This window comes from Opisthocomus hoazin, chromosome 13 (genome assembly GCF_030867145.1).
Source record: "Opisthocomus hoazin isolate bOpiHoa1 chromosome 13, bOpiHoa1.hap1, whole genome shotgun sequence".
In the NCBI taxonomy this organism is placed as follows: domain Eukaryota; kingdom Metazoa; phylum Chordata; class Aves; order Opisthocomiformes; family Opisthocomidae; genus Opisthocomus; species Opisthocomus hoazin.
Window position 1 is genome coordinate 12,822,936 of NC_134426.1, and position 14,701 is coordinate 12,837,636.

Below are 14,701 nucleotides of genomic sequence, written 5' to 3' on the forward strand. Positions count from 1 at the left end.
AGCCTCATCTGCCCATGGCAGTGCTCGCATAGAGGCACAGAGAATGGGGCTGCTTGCTTATCTTGCCACTTGAAACTTCAAACACATGCTGTGAATGGTGGTGTCCCTGCCAGGCTCCTATCACAGCCCTGCTCCGAAAGTGCGAACGTCTGCAGATAGCTGGCAGCCAGAAGGGGCTAGCCTGGAAAGCTGTTGCTCAGCCTCATCTGCCCATGGCAGTGCTCGCACAGAGGCACAGAGAATGGGGCTGCTTGCTTGTCTTGCCACCTCAAACTTCAAACGTATGCTGGGAATGTTGGTGTCCCAGCCAGGCTCCTTTCGCAGCCCTGCTCCGAAAGTGCGAATGTCTGCAGATAGCTGGCAGCCAGAAGGGGCTAGCCTGGAAAGCTGTTGCTCAGCCTCATCTGCCCATGGCAGTGCTCGCACAGAGGCACAGAGAATGGGGCTGCTTGCTTGTCTTGCCACCTCAAACTTCAAACGCATGTTGAAAATGGTGGTGTCCCTGCCAGGCTCCTATCACAGCCCTGCTCCGAAAGTGCGAACGTCTGCAGATAGCTGGCAGCCAGAAGGGGCTAGCCTGGAAAGCTGTTGCTCAGCCTCATCTGCCCATGGCACTGTTCGCATAGACGCACAGAGAATGGGGCTCCTTGCTTGTCTTGCCACTTGAAACTTCAAACGCATGCTGGGAACGTTGGTGTCCCAGCCAGTCTTCTTTCGCAGTCCTGCTCCGAAAGTGCGAACGTCTGCAGATAGCTGGCAGCCAGAAGGGGCTAGCCTGGAAAGCTGTTGCTCAGCCTCATCTGCCCATGGCAGTGCTCGCATAGAGGCACAGAGAATGGGGCTGCTTGCTTATCTTGCCACTTGAAACTTCAAACACATGCTGTGAATGGTGGTGTCCCTGCCAGGCTCCTATCACAGCCCTGCTCCGAAAGTGCGAACGTCTGCAGATAGCTGGCAGCCAGAAGGGGCTAGCCTGGAAAGCTGTTGCTCAGCCTCATCTGCCCATGGCAGTGCTCGCACAGAGGCACAGAGAATGGGGCTGCTTGCTTGTCTTGCCACCTCAAACTTCAAACGTAGCCTGGGAATGTTGGTGTCCCAGCCAGGCTCCTTTCGCAGCCCTGCTCCGAAAGTGCGAATGTCTGCAGATAGCTGGCAGCCAGAAGGGGCTAGCGTGGAAAGCTTTTGCTCAGCCTCATCTGCCCATGGCAGTGCTCGCACAGAGGCACAGAGAATGGGGCTGCTTGCTTGTCTTGCCACCTCAAACTTCAAACGCATGTTGGGAATGGTGGTGTCCCTGCCAGGGTCCTATCACAGCCCTGCTCCGAAAGTGCGAACGTCTGCAGCTAGCTGGCAGCCAGAAGGGGCTAGCCTGGAAAGCTGTTGCTCAGCCTCATCTGCCCATGGCACTGTTCGCATAGAGGCACAGAGAATGGGGCTGCTTGCTTATCTTGCCATTTGAAACTTCAAACGCATGCTGGGAATGATGGTGTCCCTGCCAGGCTCCTTTCGCAGCCCTGCTCCGAAAGTGCGAACGTCTGCAGATAGCTGGCAGCCAGAAGGGGCTAGCCTGGAAAGCGGTTGCTCAGCCTCATCTGCCCATGGCACTGTTCGCATAGAGGCACAGAGAATGGGGCTGCTTGCTTATCTTGCCACTTGAAACTTCAAACACATGCTGGGAGAGGTGCTGTCCCTGCCAGGCTCCTTTCTCAGCCCTGCTCCGAAAGTGCGAACGTCTGCAGATAGCTGGCAGGCAGAAGGGGCTAGCCTGGAAAGCTGTTGCTCAGCCTCATCTGCCCATGGCAGTGCTCGCACAGAGGCACAGAGAATGGGGCTCCTTGCTTGTCTTGCCACCTCAAACTTCAAACGTAGCCTGGGAAAGTTGGTGTCCCAGCCAGGCTCCTTTGGCAGCCCTGCTCCGAAAGTGCGAACGTCTGCAGATAGCTGGCAGCCAGAAGAGGCTAGCCTGGAAAGCTGTTGCTCAGCCTCATCTGCCCATGGCACTGTTCGCATAGAGGCACAGAGAATGGGGCTGCTTGCTTGTCTTGCCACTTGAAACTTCAAACACATGCTGTGAATGGTGGTGTCCCTGCCAGGCTCCTATTACAGCCCTGCTCCGAAAGTGCGAACGTCTGCAGATAGCTGGCAGTCAGAAGGGGCTAGCCTGGAAAGCTGTTGCTCAGCCTCATCTGCCCATGGCACTGTTCGCACAGAGGCACAGAGAATGGGGCTGCTTGCTTGTCTTGCCACCTCAAACTTCAAACGTAGCCTGGGAAAGTTGGTGTCCCAGCCAGGCTCCTTTCGCAGCCCTGCTCCGAAAGTGCGAACGTCTGCATATAGCTGGCAGGCAGAAGGGGCTAGCCTGGAAAGCTGTTGCTCAGCCTCATCTGCCCATGGCACTGTTCGCATAGAGGCACAGAGAATGGGGCTGCTTGCTTGTCTTGCCACTTGAAACTTCAAACGCATGCTGGGAAAGTTGGTATCCCTGCCAGGCTCCTTTCGCAGCCCTGCTCCGAAATTGCGAACGTCTGCAGATAGCTAGCAGCCAGAACGGGCTATCCTGGAAAGCTGTTGCTCAGCCTCATCTGCCCATGGCAGTGCTGGCACAGAGGCACAGAGAATGGGGCTGCTTGCTTGTCTTGCCACCTCAAACTTCAAACGTAGCCTGGGAATGTTGGTGTCCCAGCCAGGCTCCTTTCGCAGCCCTGCTCCGAAAGTGCGAACGTCTGCAGATAACTGGCAGCCAGAAGGGGCTAGCCTGGAAAGCTGTTGCTCAGCCTCATCTGCCCATGGCACTGTTCGCATAGAGGCACAGAGAATGGGGCTGCTTGCTTGTCTTGCCACTTGAAACTTCAAACGCATGCTGGGAAAGTTGGTGTCCCTGCCAGGCTCCTTTCGCAGCCCTGCTCCGAAAGTGTGAACGTCTGCAGATAGCTGGCAGCCAGAAGGGGCTAGCCTGGAAAGCTGTTGCTCAGCCTCATCTGCCCATGGCAGTGCTCGCACAGAGGCACAGAGAAGGGGGCTGCTTGCTTGTCTTGCCACCTCAAACTTCAAACGTAGCCTGGGAAAGTTGGAGTCCCAGCCAGGCTCCTTTCGCAGCCCTGCTCCGAAATTGCGAACGTCTGCAGATAGCTGGCAGCCAGAAGGGGCTAGCCTGGAAAGCTGTTGCTCAGCCTCATCTGCCTATGGCAGTGCTCGCACAGAGGCACAGAGAATGGGGCTGCTTGCTTCTCTTGCCACTTGAAACTTCAAAAACATGCTGGGAATGGTGGTGTCCCTGCCCGGCTCCTATCACAGCCCTGCTCCGAAAGTGCGAACGTCTGCAGATAGATGGCAGGCAGAAGGGGCTAGCCTGGAAAGCTGTTGCTCAGCCTCATCTGCCCATGGCACTGTTCGCATAGAGGCACAGAGAATGGGGCTGCTTGCTTATCTTGCCACTTGAAACTTCAAACACATGCTGCGAATGGTGGTGTCCCTGCTAGGCTCCTATCACAGCCCTGCTCCGAAAGTGCGAACGTCTGCAGATAGCTGGCAGCCAGAAGGGGCTAGCCTGGAAAGCTGTTGCTCAGCCTCATCTGCCCATGGCAGTGCTCGCACAGAGGCACAGAGAATGGGACTCCTTGCTTGTCTTGCCACCTCAAACTTCAAACGTAGCCTGGGAAAGTTGGTGTCCCAGCCAGGCTCATTTCGCAGCCCTGCTCCGAAAGTGCGAACGTCTGCAGATAGCTGGCAGCCAGAAGGGGCTAGCCTGGAAAGCTGTTGCTCAGCCTCATCTGCCCATGGCACTGTTCGCATAGAGACACAGAGAATGGGGCTGCTTGCTTATCTTGCCATTTGAAACTTCAAACGCATGCTGGGAATGATGGTGTCCCTGCCAGGCTCCTTTCGCAGCCCTGCTCCGAAAGTGCGAACGTCTGCAGATAGCTGGCAGGCAGAAGGGGCTAGCCTGGAAAGCTGTTGCTCAGCCTCATCTGCCCATGGCAGTGCTCGCACAGAGGCACAGAGAATGGGGCTGCTTGCTTGTCTTGCCACCTCAAACTTCAAACGTAGCCTGGGAAAGTTGGTGTCCCAGCCAGGCTCCTTTCGCAGCCCTGCTCCGAAAGTGCGAACGTCTGCAGATAGCTGGCAGGCAGAAGGGGCTAGCGTGGAAAGCTGTTGCTCAGCCTCATCTGCCCATGGCAGTGCTCGCACAGAGGCACAGAGAATGGGGCTGCTTGCTTGTCTTGCCACCTCAAACTTAAAACATAGCCTGGGAAAGTTGGTGTCCCAGCCAGGCTTCTTTCGCAGCCCTGCTCCGAAAGTGCGAACGTCTGCAGATAGCTGGCAGCCAGAAGGGGCTAGCCTGGAAAGCTCTTGCTCAGCCTCATCTGCCCATGGCAGTGCTCGCATAGAGGCACAGAGAATGGGGCTGCTTGCTTATCTTGCCACTTGAAACTTCAAACACATGCTGGGAATGGTGGTGTCCCTGCCAGGCTCCTATCACAGCCCTGCTCCGAAAGTGCGAACGTCTGCAGATAGCTGGCAGCCAGAAGGGGCTAGCCTGGAAAGCTGTTGCTCAGCCTCATCTGCCCATGGCAGTGCTCGCACAGAGGCACAGAGAATGGGGCTCCTTGCTTGTCTTTCCACCTCAAACTTCAAACGTAGCCTGGGAAAGTTGGTGTCCCAGCCAGGCTCCTTTCGCAGCCCTGCTCCGAAAGTGCGAACGTCTGCAGATAGCTGGCAGGCAGAAGTGGCTATCCTGGAAAGCTGTTGCTCAGCCTCATCTGCCCATGGCAGTGCTCGCACAGAGGCACAGAGAATGGGGCTGCTTGCTTGTCTTGCCACCTCAAACTTCAAACGTAGCCTGGGAAAGTTGGTGTCCTAGCCAGGCTTCTTTCGCAGCCCTGCTCCGAAAGTGCGAACATCTGCAGATAGCTGGCAGCCAGAAGGGGCTAGCCTGGAAAGCTGTTGCTCAGCCTCATCTGCCCATGGCAGTGCTCGCACAGAGGCACAGAGAATGGGGCTGCTTGCTTGTCTTGCCACGTCAAACTTAAAACATAGCCTGGGAAAGTTGGTGTCCCAGCCAGGCTCCTTTCGCAGCCCTGCTCCGAAAGTGCGAACGTCTGCAGATAGCTGGCAGCCAGAAGGGGCTAGCCTGGAAAGCTGTTGCTCAGCCTCATCTGCCCATGGCACTGTTCGCATAGAGGCACAGAGAATGGGGCTGCTTGCTTGTCTTGCCACTTGAAACTTCAAACGCATGCTGGGAAAGTTGGTGTCCCTGCCAGGCTCCTTTCGCAGCCCTGCTCCGAAAGTGCGAACGTCTGCAGATAGCTGGCAGCCAGAAGGGGCTATCCTGGAAAGCTGTCGCTCAGCCTCATCTGCCCATGGCAGTGCTCGCACAGAGGCACAGAGAATGGGGCTGTTTGCTTGTCTTGCCACCTCAAACTTCAAACGTATCCTGGGAAAGGTGGTGTCCCAGCCAGGCTCCTTTCGCAGCCCTGCTCCGAAAGTGCGAACGTCTGCAGATAGCTGGCAGCCAGAAGGGGCTAGCCTGCAAAGCTGTTGCTCAGCCTCATCTGCCCATGGCAGTGCTCGCACAGAGGCACAGAGACTGGGGCTGCTTGCTTATCTTGCCACTTGAAACTTCAAAGGCATGCTGGGAATGGTGGTGTCCCTACCAGGCTCCTATCACAGCCCTGCTTCGAAAGTGCGAACGTCTGCAGATAGCTGGCAGGCAGAAGAGGCTAGCCTGGAAAGCTGTTGCTCAGCCTCATCTGCCCATGGCAGTGCTCGCACAGAGGCACAGAGAATGGGGCTGCTTGCTTGTCTTGCCACCTCAAACTTCAAACGTAGCCTGGGAAAGTTGGTGTCCCAGCCAGGCTCCTTTCGCAGCCCTGCTCCGAAAGTGCGAACGTCTGCAGATAGCTGGCAGCCAGAAGGGGCTAGCCTGGAAAGCTGTTGCTCAGCCTCATCTGCCCATGGCACTGTTCGCATAGAGGCACAGAAAATGGGGCTGCTTGCTTGTCTTGCCACTTGAAACTTCAAACGCATGCTGGGAAAGTTGGTGTCCCTGCCAGGCTCCTATCACAGACCTGCTCCGAAAGTGCGAACGTCTGCAGATAGCTGGCAGCCAGAAGGGGCTAGCCTGGAAAGCTGTTGCTCAGCCTCATCTGCCCATGGCAGTGCTCGCACAGAGGCACAGAGAATGGGGCTGCTTGCTTGTCTTGCCACCTCAAACTTCAAACGTAGCCTGGGAAAGTTGGTGTCCCAGCCAGGCTCCTTTGGCAGCCCTGCTCCGAAAGTGCGAACGTCTGCAGATAGCTGGCAGCCAGAAGGGGCTAGCCTGGAAAGCTGTTGCTCAGCCTCATCTGCCCATGGCACTGTTCGCATAGAGGCACAGAGAATGGGGCTGCTTGCTTGTCTTGCCACTTGAAACTTCAAACGCATGCTGGGAAAGTTGGTATCCCTGCCAGGCTCCTTTCGCAGCCCTGCTCCGAAATTGCGAACGTCTGCAGATAGCTGGCAGCCAGAAGGGGCTAGCCTGGAAAGCTGTTGCTCAGCCTCATCTGCCCATGGCAGTGCTCGCAGAGAGGCACAGAGAATGGGGCTGCTTGCTTGTCTTGCCACCTCAAACTTCAAACGTAGACTGGGAAAGTTGGTGTCCCAGCCAGGCTTCTTTCGCAGCCCTGCTCCGAAAGTGCGAACGTCTGCAGATAGCTGGCAGGCAGAAGGGGCTATCCTGGAAAGCTGTTGCTCAGCCTCATCTGCCCATGGCAGTGCTCGCATAGAGGCACAGAGAATGGGGCTGCTTGCTTATCTTGCCACTTGAAACTTCAAACACATGCTGTGAATGGTGGTGTCCCTGCCAGGCTCCTATCACAGCCCTGCTCCGAAAGTGCGAACGTCTGCAGATAGCTGGCAGCCAGAAGGGGCTAGCCTGGAAAGCTGTTGCTCAGCCTCATCTGCCCATGGCAGTGCTGGCACAGAGGCACAGAGAATGGGGCTGCTTGCTTGTCTTGCCACCTCAAACTTCAAACGTAGCCTGGGAAAGTTGGTGTCCCAGCCAGGCTCCTTTCGCAGCCCTGCTCCGAAAGTGCGAACGTCTGCAGATAGCTGGCAGGCAGAAGGGGCTAGCCTGGAAAGCTGTTGCTCAGCCTCATCTGCCCATGGCACTGCTCGCACAGAGGCACAGAGAATGGGGCTGCTTGCTTGTCTTGCCACCTCAAACTTTAAACGCATGCTGGGAATGGTGGTGTCCCTGCCCGGCTCCTATCACAGCCCTGCTCCTAAAGTGCGAACGTCTGCAGATAGCTGGCAGGCAGAAGAGGCTATCCTGGAAAGCTGTTGCTCAGCCTCATCTGCCCATGGCACTGTTCGCATAGAGGCACAGAAAATGGGGCTGCTTGCTTGTCTTGCCACTTGAAACTTCAAACGCATGCTGGGAAAGTTGGTGTCCCTGCCAGGCTCCTATCACAGACCTGCTCCGAAAGTGCGAACGTCTGCAGATAGCTGGCAGCCAGAAGGGGCTAGCCTGGAAAGCTGTTGCTCAGCCTCATCTGCCCATGGCAGTGCTCGCACAGAGGCACAGAGAATGGGGCTGCTTGCTTGTCTTGCCACCTCAAACTTCAAACGTAGCCTGGGAAAGTTGGTGTCCCAGCCAGGCTCCTTTGGCAGCCCTGCTCCGAAAGTGCGAACGTCTGCAGATAGCTGGCAGCCAGAAGGGGCTAGCCTGGAAAGCTGTTGCTCAGCCTCATCTGCCCATGGCACTGTTCGCATAGAGGCACAGAGAATGGGGCTGCTTGCTTGTCTTGCCACTTGAAACTTCAAACGCATGCTGGGAAAGTTGGTATCCCTGCCAGGCTCCTTTCGCAGCCCTGCTCCGAAATTGCGAACGTCTGCAGATAGCTGGCAGCCAGAAGGGGCTAGCCTGGAAAGCTGTTGCTCAGCCTCATCTGCCCATGGCAGTGCTCGCAGAGAGGCACAGAGAATGGGGCTGCTTGCTTGTCTTGCCACCTCAAACTTCAAACGTAGACTGGGAAAGTTGGTGTCCCAGCCAGGCTCCTTTCGCAGCCCTGCTCCGAAAGTGCGAACGTCTGCAGATAGCTGGCAGGCAGAAGGGGCTAGCCTGGAAAGCTGTTGCTCAGCCTCATCTGCCCATGGCAGTGCTCGCATAAAGGCACAGAGAATGGGGCTGCTTGCTTATCTTGCCACTTGAAACTTCAAACACATGCTGTGAATGGTGGTGTCCCTGCCAGGCTCCTATCACAGCCCTGCTCCGAAAGTGCGAACGTCTGCAGATAGCTGGCAGCCAGAAGGGGCTAGCCTGGAAAGCTGTTGCTCAGCCTCATCTGCCCATGGCAGTGCTCGCACAGAGGCACAGAGAATGGGGCTGCTTGCTTGTCTTGCCACCTCAAACTTCAAACGTAGCCTGGGAAAGTTGGTGTCCCAGCCAGGCTCCTTTCGCAGCCCTGCTCCGAAAGTGCGAACGTCTGCAGATAGCTGGCAGGCAGAAGGGGCTAGCCTGGAAAGCTGTTGCTCAGCCTCATCTGCCCATGGCACTGCTCGCACAGAGGCACAGAGAATGGGGCTGCTTGCTTGTCTTGCCACCTCAAACTTTAAACGCATGCTGGGAATGGTGGTGTCCCTGCCCGGCTCCTATCACAGCCCTGCTCCTAAAGTGCGAACGTCTGCAGATAGCTGGCAGGCAGAAGAGGCTATCCTGGAAAGCTGTTGCTCAGCTTAATCTGCCCATGGCACTGTTCGCATAGAGACACAGAGAATGGGGCTGCTTGCTTATCTTGCCATTTGAAACTTCAAACGCATGCTGGGAATGGTGGTGTCCCAGCCAGGCTCATTTCGCAGCCCTGCTCCGAAAGTGCGAACGTCTGCAGATAGCTGGCAGGCAGAAGAGGCTATCCTGGAAAGCTGTTGCTCAGCCTCATCTGCCCATGGCACTGTTCGCATAGAGACACAGAGAATGGGGCTGCTTGCTTATCTTGCCACTTGAAACTTCAAAGGCATGCTGGGAATGATGGTGTCCCTGCCAGGCTCCTTTCGCAGCCCTGCTCCGAAAGTGCGAACGTCTGCAGATAGCTGGCAGGCAGAAGGGGCTAGCCTGGAAAGCTGTTGCTCAGCCTCATCTGCCCATGGCAGTGCTCGCACAGAGGCACAGAGAATGGGGCTGCTTGCTTGTCTTGCCACCTCAAACTTCAAACGTAGCCTGGGAAAGTTGGTGTCCCAGCCAGGCTCCTTTCGCAGCCCTGCTCCGAAAGTGCGAACGTCTGCAGATAGCTGGCAGCCAGAAGGGGCTATCCTGGAAAGCTGTTGCTCAGCCTCATCTGCCCATGGCACTGCTCGCACAGAGGCACAGAGAATGGGGCTGCTTGCTTGTCTTGCCACCTCAAACTTCAAACGTAGCCTGGGAAAGTTGGTGTCCCAGCCAGGCTTCTTTCGCAGCCCTGCTCCGAAAGTGCGAACGTCTGCAGATAGCTGGCAGCCAGAAGGGGCTAGCCTGGAAAGCTCTTGCTCAGCCTCATCTGCCCATGGCAGTGCTCGCATAGAGGCACAGAGAATGGGGCTGCTTGCTTATCTTGCCACTTGAAACTTCAAACGCATGCTGGGAATGATGGTGTCCCTGCCAGGCTCCTATCACAGCCCTGCTCCGAAAGTGCGAACGTCTGCAGATAGCTGGCAGGCAGAAGGGGCTAGCCTGGAAAGCTGTTGCTCAGCCTCATCTGCCCATGGCAGTGCTCGCACAGAGGCACAGAGAATGGGGCTCCTTGCTTGTCTTTCCACCTCAAACTTCAAACGTAGCCTGGGAAAGTTGGTGTCCCAGCCAGGCTCCTTTCGCAGCCCTGCTCCGAAAGTGCGAACGTCTGCAGATAGCTGGCAGGCAGAAGGGGCTATCCTGGAAAGCTGTTGCTCAGCCTCATCTGCCCATGGCAGTGCTCGCACAGAGGCACAGAGAATGGGGCTGCTTGCTTGTCTTGCCACCTCAAACTTCAAACGTAGCCTGGGAAAGTTGGTGTCCTAGCCAGGCTTCTTTCGCAGCCCTGCTCCGAAAGTGCGAACGTCTGCAGATAGCTGGCAGCCAGAAGGGGCTAGCCTGGAAAGCTGTTGCTCAGCCTCATCTGCCCATGGCAGTGCTCGCACAGAGGCACAGAGAATGGGGCTGCTTGCTTGTCTTGCCACGTCAAACTTAAAACATAGCCTGGGAAAGTTGGTGTCCCAGCCAGGCTCCTTTCGCAGCCCTGCTCCGAAAGTGCGAACGTCTGCAGATAGCTGGCAGCCAGAAGGGGCTAGCCTGGAAAGCTGTTGCTCAGCCTCATCTGCCCATGGCACTGTTCGCATAGAGGCACAGAGAATGGGGCTGCTTGCTTGTCTTGCCACTTGAAACTTCAAACGCATGCTGGGAAAGTTGGTGTCCCTGCCAGGCTCCTTTCGCAGCCCTGCTGCGAAAGTGCGAACGTCTGCAGATAGCTGGCAGCCAGAAGGGGCTATCCTGGAAAGCTGTCGCTCAGCCTCATCTGCCCATGGCAGTGCTCGCACAGAGGCACAGAGAATGGGGCTGCTTGCTTGTCTTGCCACCTCAAACTTCAAACGTAGCCTGGGAAAGGTGGTGTCCCAGCCAGGCTCCTTTCGCAGCCCTGCTCCGAAAGTGCGAACGTCTGCAGATAGCTGGCAGCCAGAAGGGGCTAGCCTGCAAAGCTGTTGCTCAGCCTCATCTGCCCATGGCAGTGCTCGCACAGAGGCACAGAGACTGGGGCTGCTTGCTTATCTTGCCACTTGAAACTTCAAAGGCATGCTGGGAATGGTGGTGTCCCTGCCAGGCTCCTATCACAGCCCTGCTTCGAAAGTGCGAACGTCTGCAGATAGCTGGCAGGCAGAAGAGGCTAGCCTGGAAAGCTGTTGCTCAGCCTCATCTGCCCATGGCAGTGCTCGCACAGAGGCACAGAGAATGGGGCTTCTTGCTTGTCTTGCCACCTCAAACTTCAAACGTAGCCTGGGAAAGTTGGTGTCCCAGCCAGGCTCCTTTCGCAGCCCTGCTCCGAAAGTGCGAACGTCTGCAGATAGCTGGCAGCCAGAAGGGGCTAGCCTGGAAAGCTGTTGCTCAGCCTCATCTGCCCATGGCACTGTTCGCATAGAGGCACAGAGAATGGGGCTGCTTGCTTCTCTTGCCACTTGAAACTTCAAACGCATGCTGGGAAAGTTGGTGTCCCTGCCAGGCTCCTATCACAGCCCTGCTCCGAAAGTGCGAACGTCTGCAGATAGCTGGCAGGCAGAAGGGGCTAGCCTGGAAAGCTGTTGCTCAGCCTCATCTGCCCATGGCAGTGCTCGCACAGAGGCACAGAGAATGGGGCTCCTTGCTTGTCCTTCCACCTCAAACTTCAAACGTAGCCTGGGAAAGTTGGTGTCCCAGCCAGGCTCCTTTCGCAGCCCTGCTCCGAAAGTGCGAACGTCTGCAGATAGCTGGCAGGCAGAAGGGGCTATCCTGGAAAGCTGTTGCTCAGCCTCATCTGCCCATGGCAGTGCTCGCACAGAGGCACAGAGAATGGGGCTGCTTGCTTGTCTTGCCACCTCAAACTTCAAACGTAGCCTGGGAAAGTTGGTGTCCTAGCCAGGCTTCTTTCGCAGCCCCGCTCCGAAAGTGCGAACGTCTGCAGATAGCTGGCAGCCAGAAGGGGCTAGCCTGGAAAGCTGTTGCTCAGCCTCATCTGCCCATGGCAGTGCTCGCACAGAGGCACAGAGAATGGGGCTGCTTGCTTGTCTTGCCACGTGAAACTTAAAACATAGCCTGGGAAAGTTGGTGTCCCAGCCAGGCTCCTTTCGCAGCCCTGCTCCGAAAGTGCGAACGTCTGCAGATAGCTGGCAGCCAGAAGGGGCTAGCCTGGAAAGCTGTTGCTCAGCCTCATCTGCCCATGGCACTGTTCGCATAGAGGCACAGAGAATGGGGCTGCTTCCTTGTCTTGCCACTTGAAACTTCAAACGCATGCTGGGAAAGATGGTGTCCCTGCCAGGCTCCTTTCGCAGCCCTGCTCCGAAAGTGCGAACGTCTGCAGATAGCTGGCAGCCAGAAGGGGCTATCCTGGAAAGCTGTCGCTCAGCCTCATCTGCCCATGGCAGTGCTCGCACAGAGGCACAGAGAATGGGGCTGCTTGCTTGTCTTGCCACCTCAAACTTCAAACGTAGCCTGGGAAAGGTGGTGTCCCAGCCAGGCTCCTTTCGCAGCCCTCCTCCGAAAGTGCGAACGTCTGCAGATAGCTGGCAGCCAGAAGGGGCTAGCCTGCAAAGCTGTTGCTCAGCCTCATCTGCCCATGGCAGTGCTCGCACAGAGGCACAGAGACTGGGGCTGCTTGCTTATCTTGCCACTTGAAACTTCAAAGGCATGCTGGGAATGGTGGTGTCCCTGCCAGGCTCCTATCACAGCCCTGCTCCGAAAGTGCGAACGTCTGCAGATAGCTGGCAGGCAGAAGAGGCTAGCCTGGAAAGCTGTTGCTCAGCCTCATCTGCCCATGGCAGTGCTCGCACAGAGGCACAGAGAATGGGGCTGCTTGCTTGTCTTGCCACCTCAAACTTCAAACGTAGCCTGGGAAAGTTGGTGTCCCAGCCAGGCTCCTTTCGCAGCCCTGCTCCGAAAGTGCGAACGTCTGCAGATAGCTGGCAGCCAGAAGGGGCTAGCCTGGAAAGCTGTTGCTCAGCCTCATCTGCCCATGGCACTGTTCGCATAGAGGCACAGAGAATGGGGCTGCTTGCTTCTCTTGCCACTTGAAACTTCAAACGCATGCTGGGAAAGTTGGTGTCCCTGCCAGGCTCCTATCACAGCCCTGCTCCGAAAGTGCGAACGTCTGCAGATAGCTGGCAGCCAGAAGGGGCTAGCCTGGAAAGCTGTTGCTCAGCCTCATCTGCCCATGGCAGTGCTCGCACAGAGGCACAGAGAATGGGGCTGCTTGCTTGTCTTGCCACCTCAAACTTCAAACGTAGCCTGGGAAAGTTGGTGTCCCAGCCAGGCTCCTTTGGCAGCCCTGCTCCGAAAGTGCGAACGTCTGCAGATAGCTGGCAGCCAGAAGGGGCTAGCCTGGAAAGCTGTTGCTCAGCCTCATCTGCCCATGGCACTGTTCGCATAGAGGCACAGAGAATGGGGCTGCTTGCTTGTCTTGCCACTTGAAACTTCAAATGCATGCTGGGAAAGTTGGTATCCCTGCCAGGCTCCTTTCGCAGCCCTGCTCCGAAATTGCGAACGTCAGCAGATAGCTGGCAGCCAGAAGGGGCTAGCCTGGAAAGCTGTTGCTCAGCCTCATCTGCCCATGGCAGTGCTCGCAGAGAGGCACAGAGAATGGGGCTGCTTGCTTGTCTTGCCACCTCAAACTTCAAACGTAGACTGGGAAAGTTGGTGTCCCAGCCAGGCTTCTTTCGCAGCCCTGCTCCGAAAGTGCGAACGTCTGCAGATAGCTGGCAGCCAGAAGGGGCTAGCCTGGAAAGCTGTTGCTCAGCCTCATCTGCCCATGGCAGTGCTCGCATAGAGGCACAGAGAATGGGGCTGCTTGCTTATCTTGCCACTTGAAACTTCAAACACATGCTGGGAATGGTGGTGTCCCTGCCAGGCTCCTATCACAGCCCTGCTCCGAAAGTGCGAACGTCTGCAGATAGCTGGCAGCCAGAAGGGGCTAGCCTGGAAACCTGTTGCTCAGCCTCATCTGCCCATGGCAGTGCTCGCACAGAGGCACAGAGAATGGGGCTGCTTGCTTGTCTTGCCACCTCAAACTTCAAACGTAGCCTGGGAAAGTTGGTGTCCCAGCCAGGCTCCTTTCGCAGCCCTGCTCCGAAATTGCGAACGTCTGCAGATAGCTGGCAGGCAGAAGGGGCTAGCCTGGAAAGCTGTTGCTCAGCCTCATCTGCCCATGGCACTGCTCGCACAGAGGCACAGAGAATGGGGCTGCTTGCTTGTCTTGCCACCTCAAACTTTAAACGCATGCTGGGAATGGTGGTGTCCCTGCCCGGCTCCTATCACAGCCCTGCTCCGAAAGTGCGAACGTCTGCAGATAGCTGGCAGGCAGAAGAGGCTATCCTGGAAAGCTGTTGCTCAGCTTAATCTGCCCATGGCACTGTTCGCATAGAGACACAGAGAATGGGGCTGCTTGCTTATCTTGCCATTTGAAACTTCAAACGCATGCTGGGAATGGTGGTGTCCCTGCCAGGCTCCTAACACAGCCCTGCTCCGAAAGTGCGAACGTCTGCAGATAGCTGGCAGCCAGAAGGGGCTAGCCTGGAAAGCTGTTGCTCAGCCTCATCTGCCCATGGCACTGTTCGCACAGAGGCACAGAGAATGGGGCTGCTTGCTTGTCTTGCCACTTGAAACTTCAAACACATGCTGGGAGTGGTGGTGTCCCTGCCAGGCTCCTATCACAGCCCTGCTCCGAAAGTGCGAACGTCTGCAGATAGCTGGCAGGCAGAAGGGGCTAGCCTGGAAAGCTGTTGCTCAGCCTCATCTGCCCATGGCAGTGCTCGCAGAGAGGCACAGAGAATGGGGCTGCTTGCTTGTCTTGCCACCTCAAACTTCAAACGTAGCCTGGGAAAGTTGGTGTCCCAGCCAGGCTCCTTTCGCAGCCCTGCTCCGAAAGTGCGAACGTCTGCAGATAGCTGGCAGCCAGAAGGGGCTAGCCTGGAAAGCTGTTGCTCAGCCTCATCTGCCCATGGCACTGTTCGCATAGAGGCACAGAGAATGGGG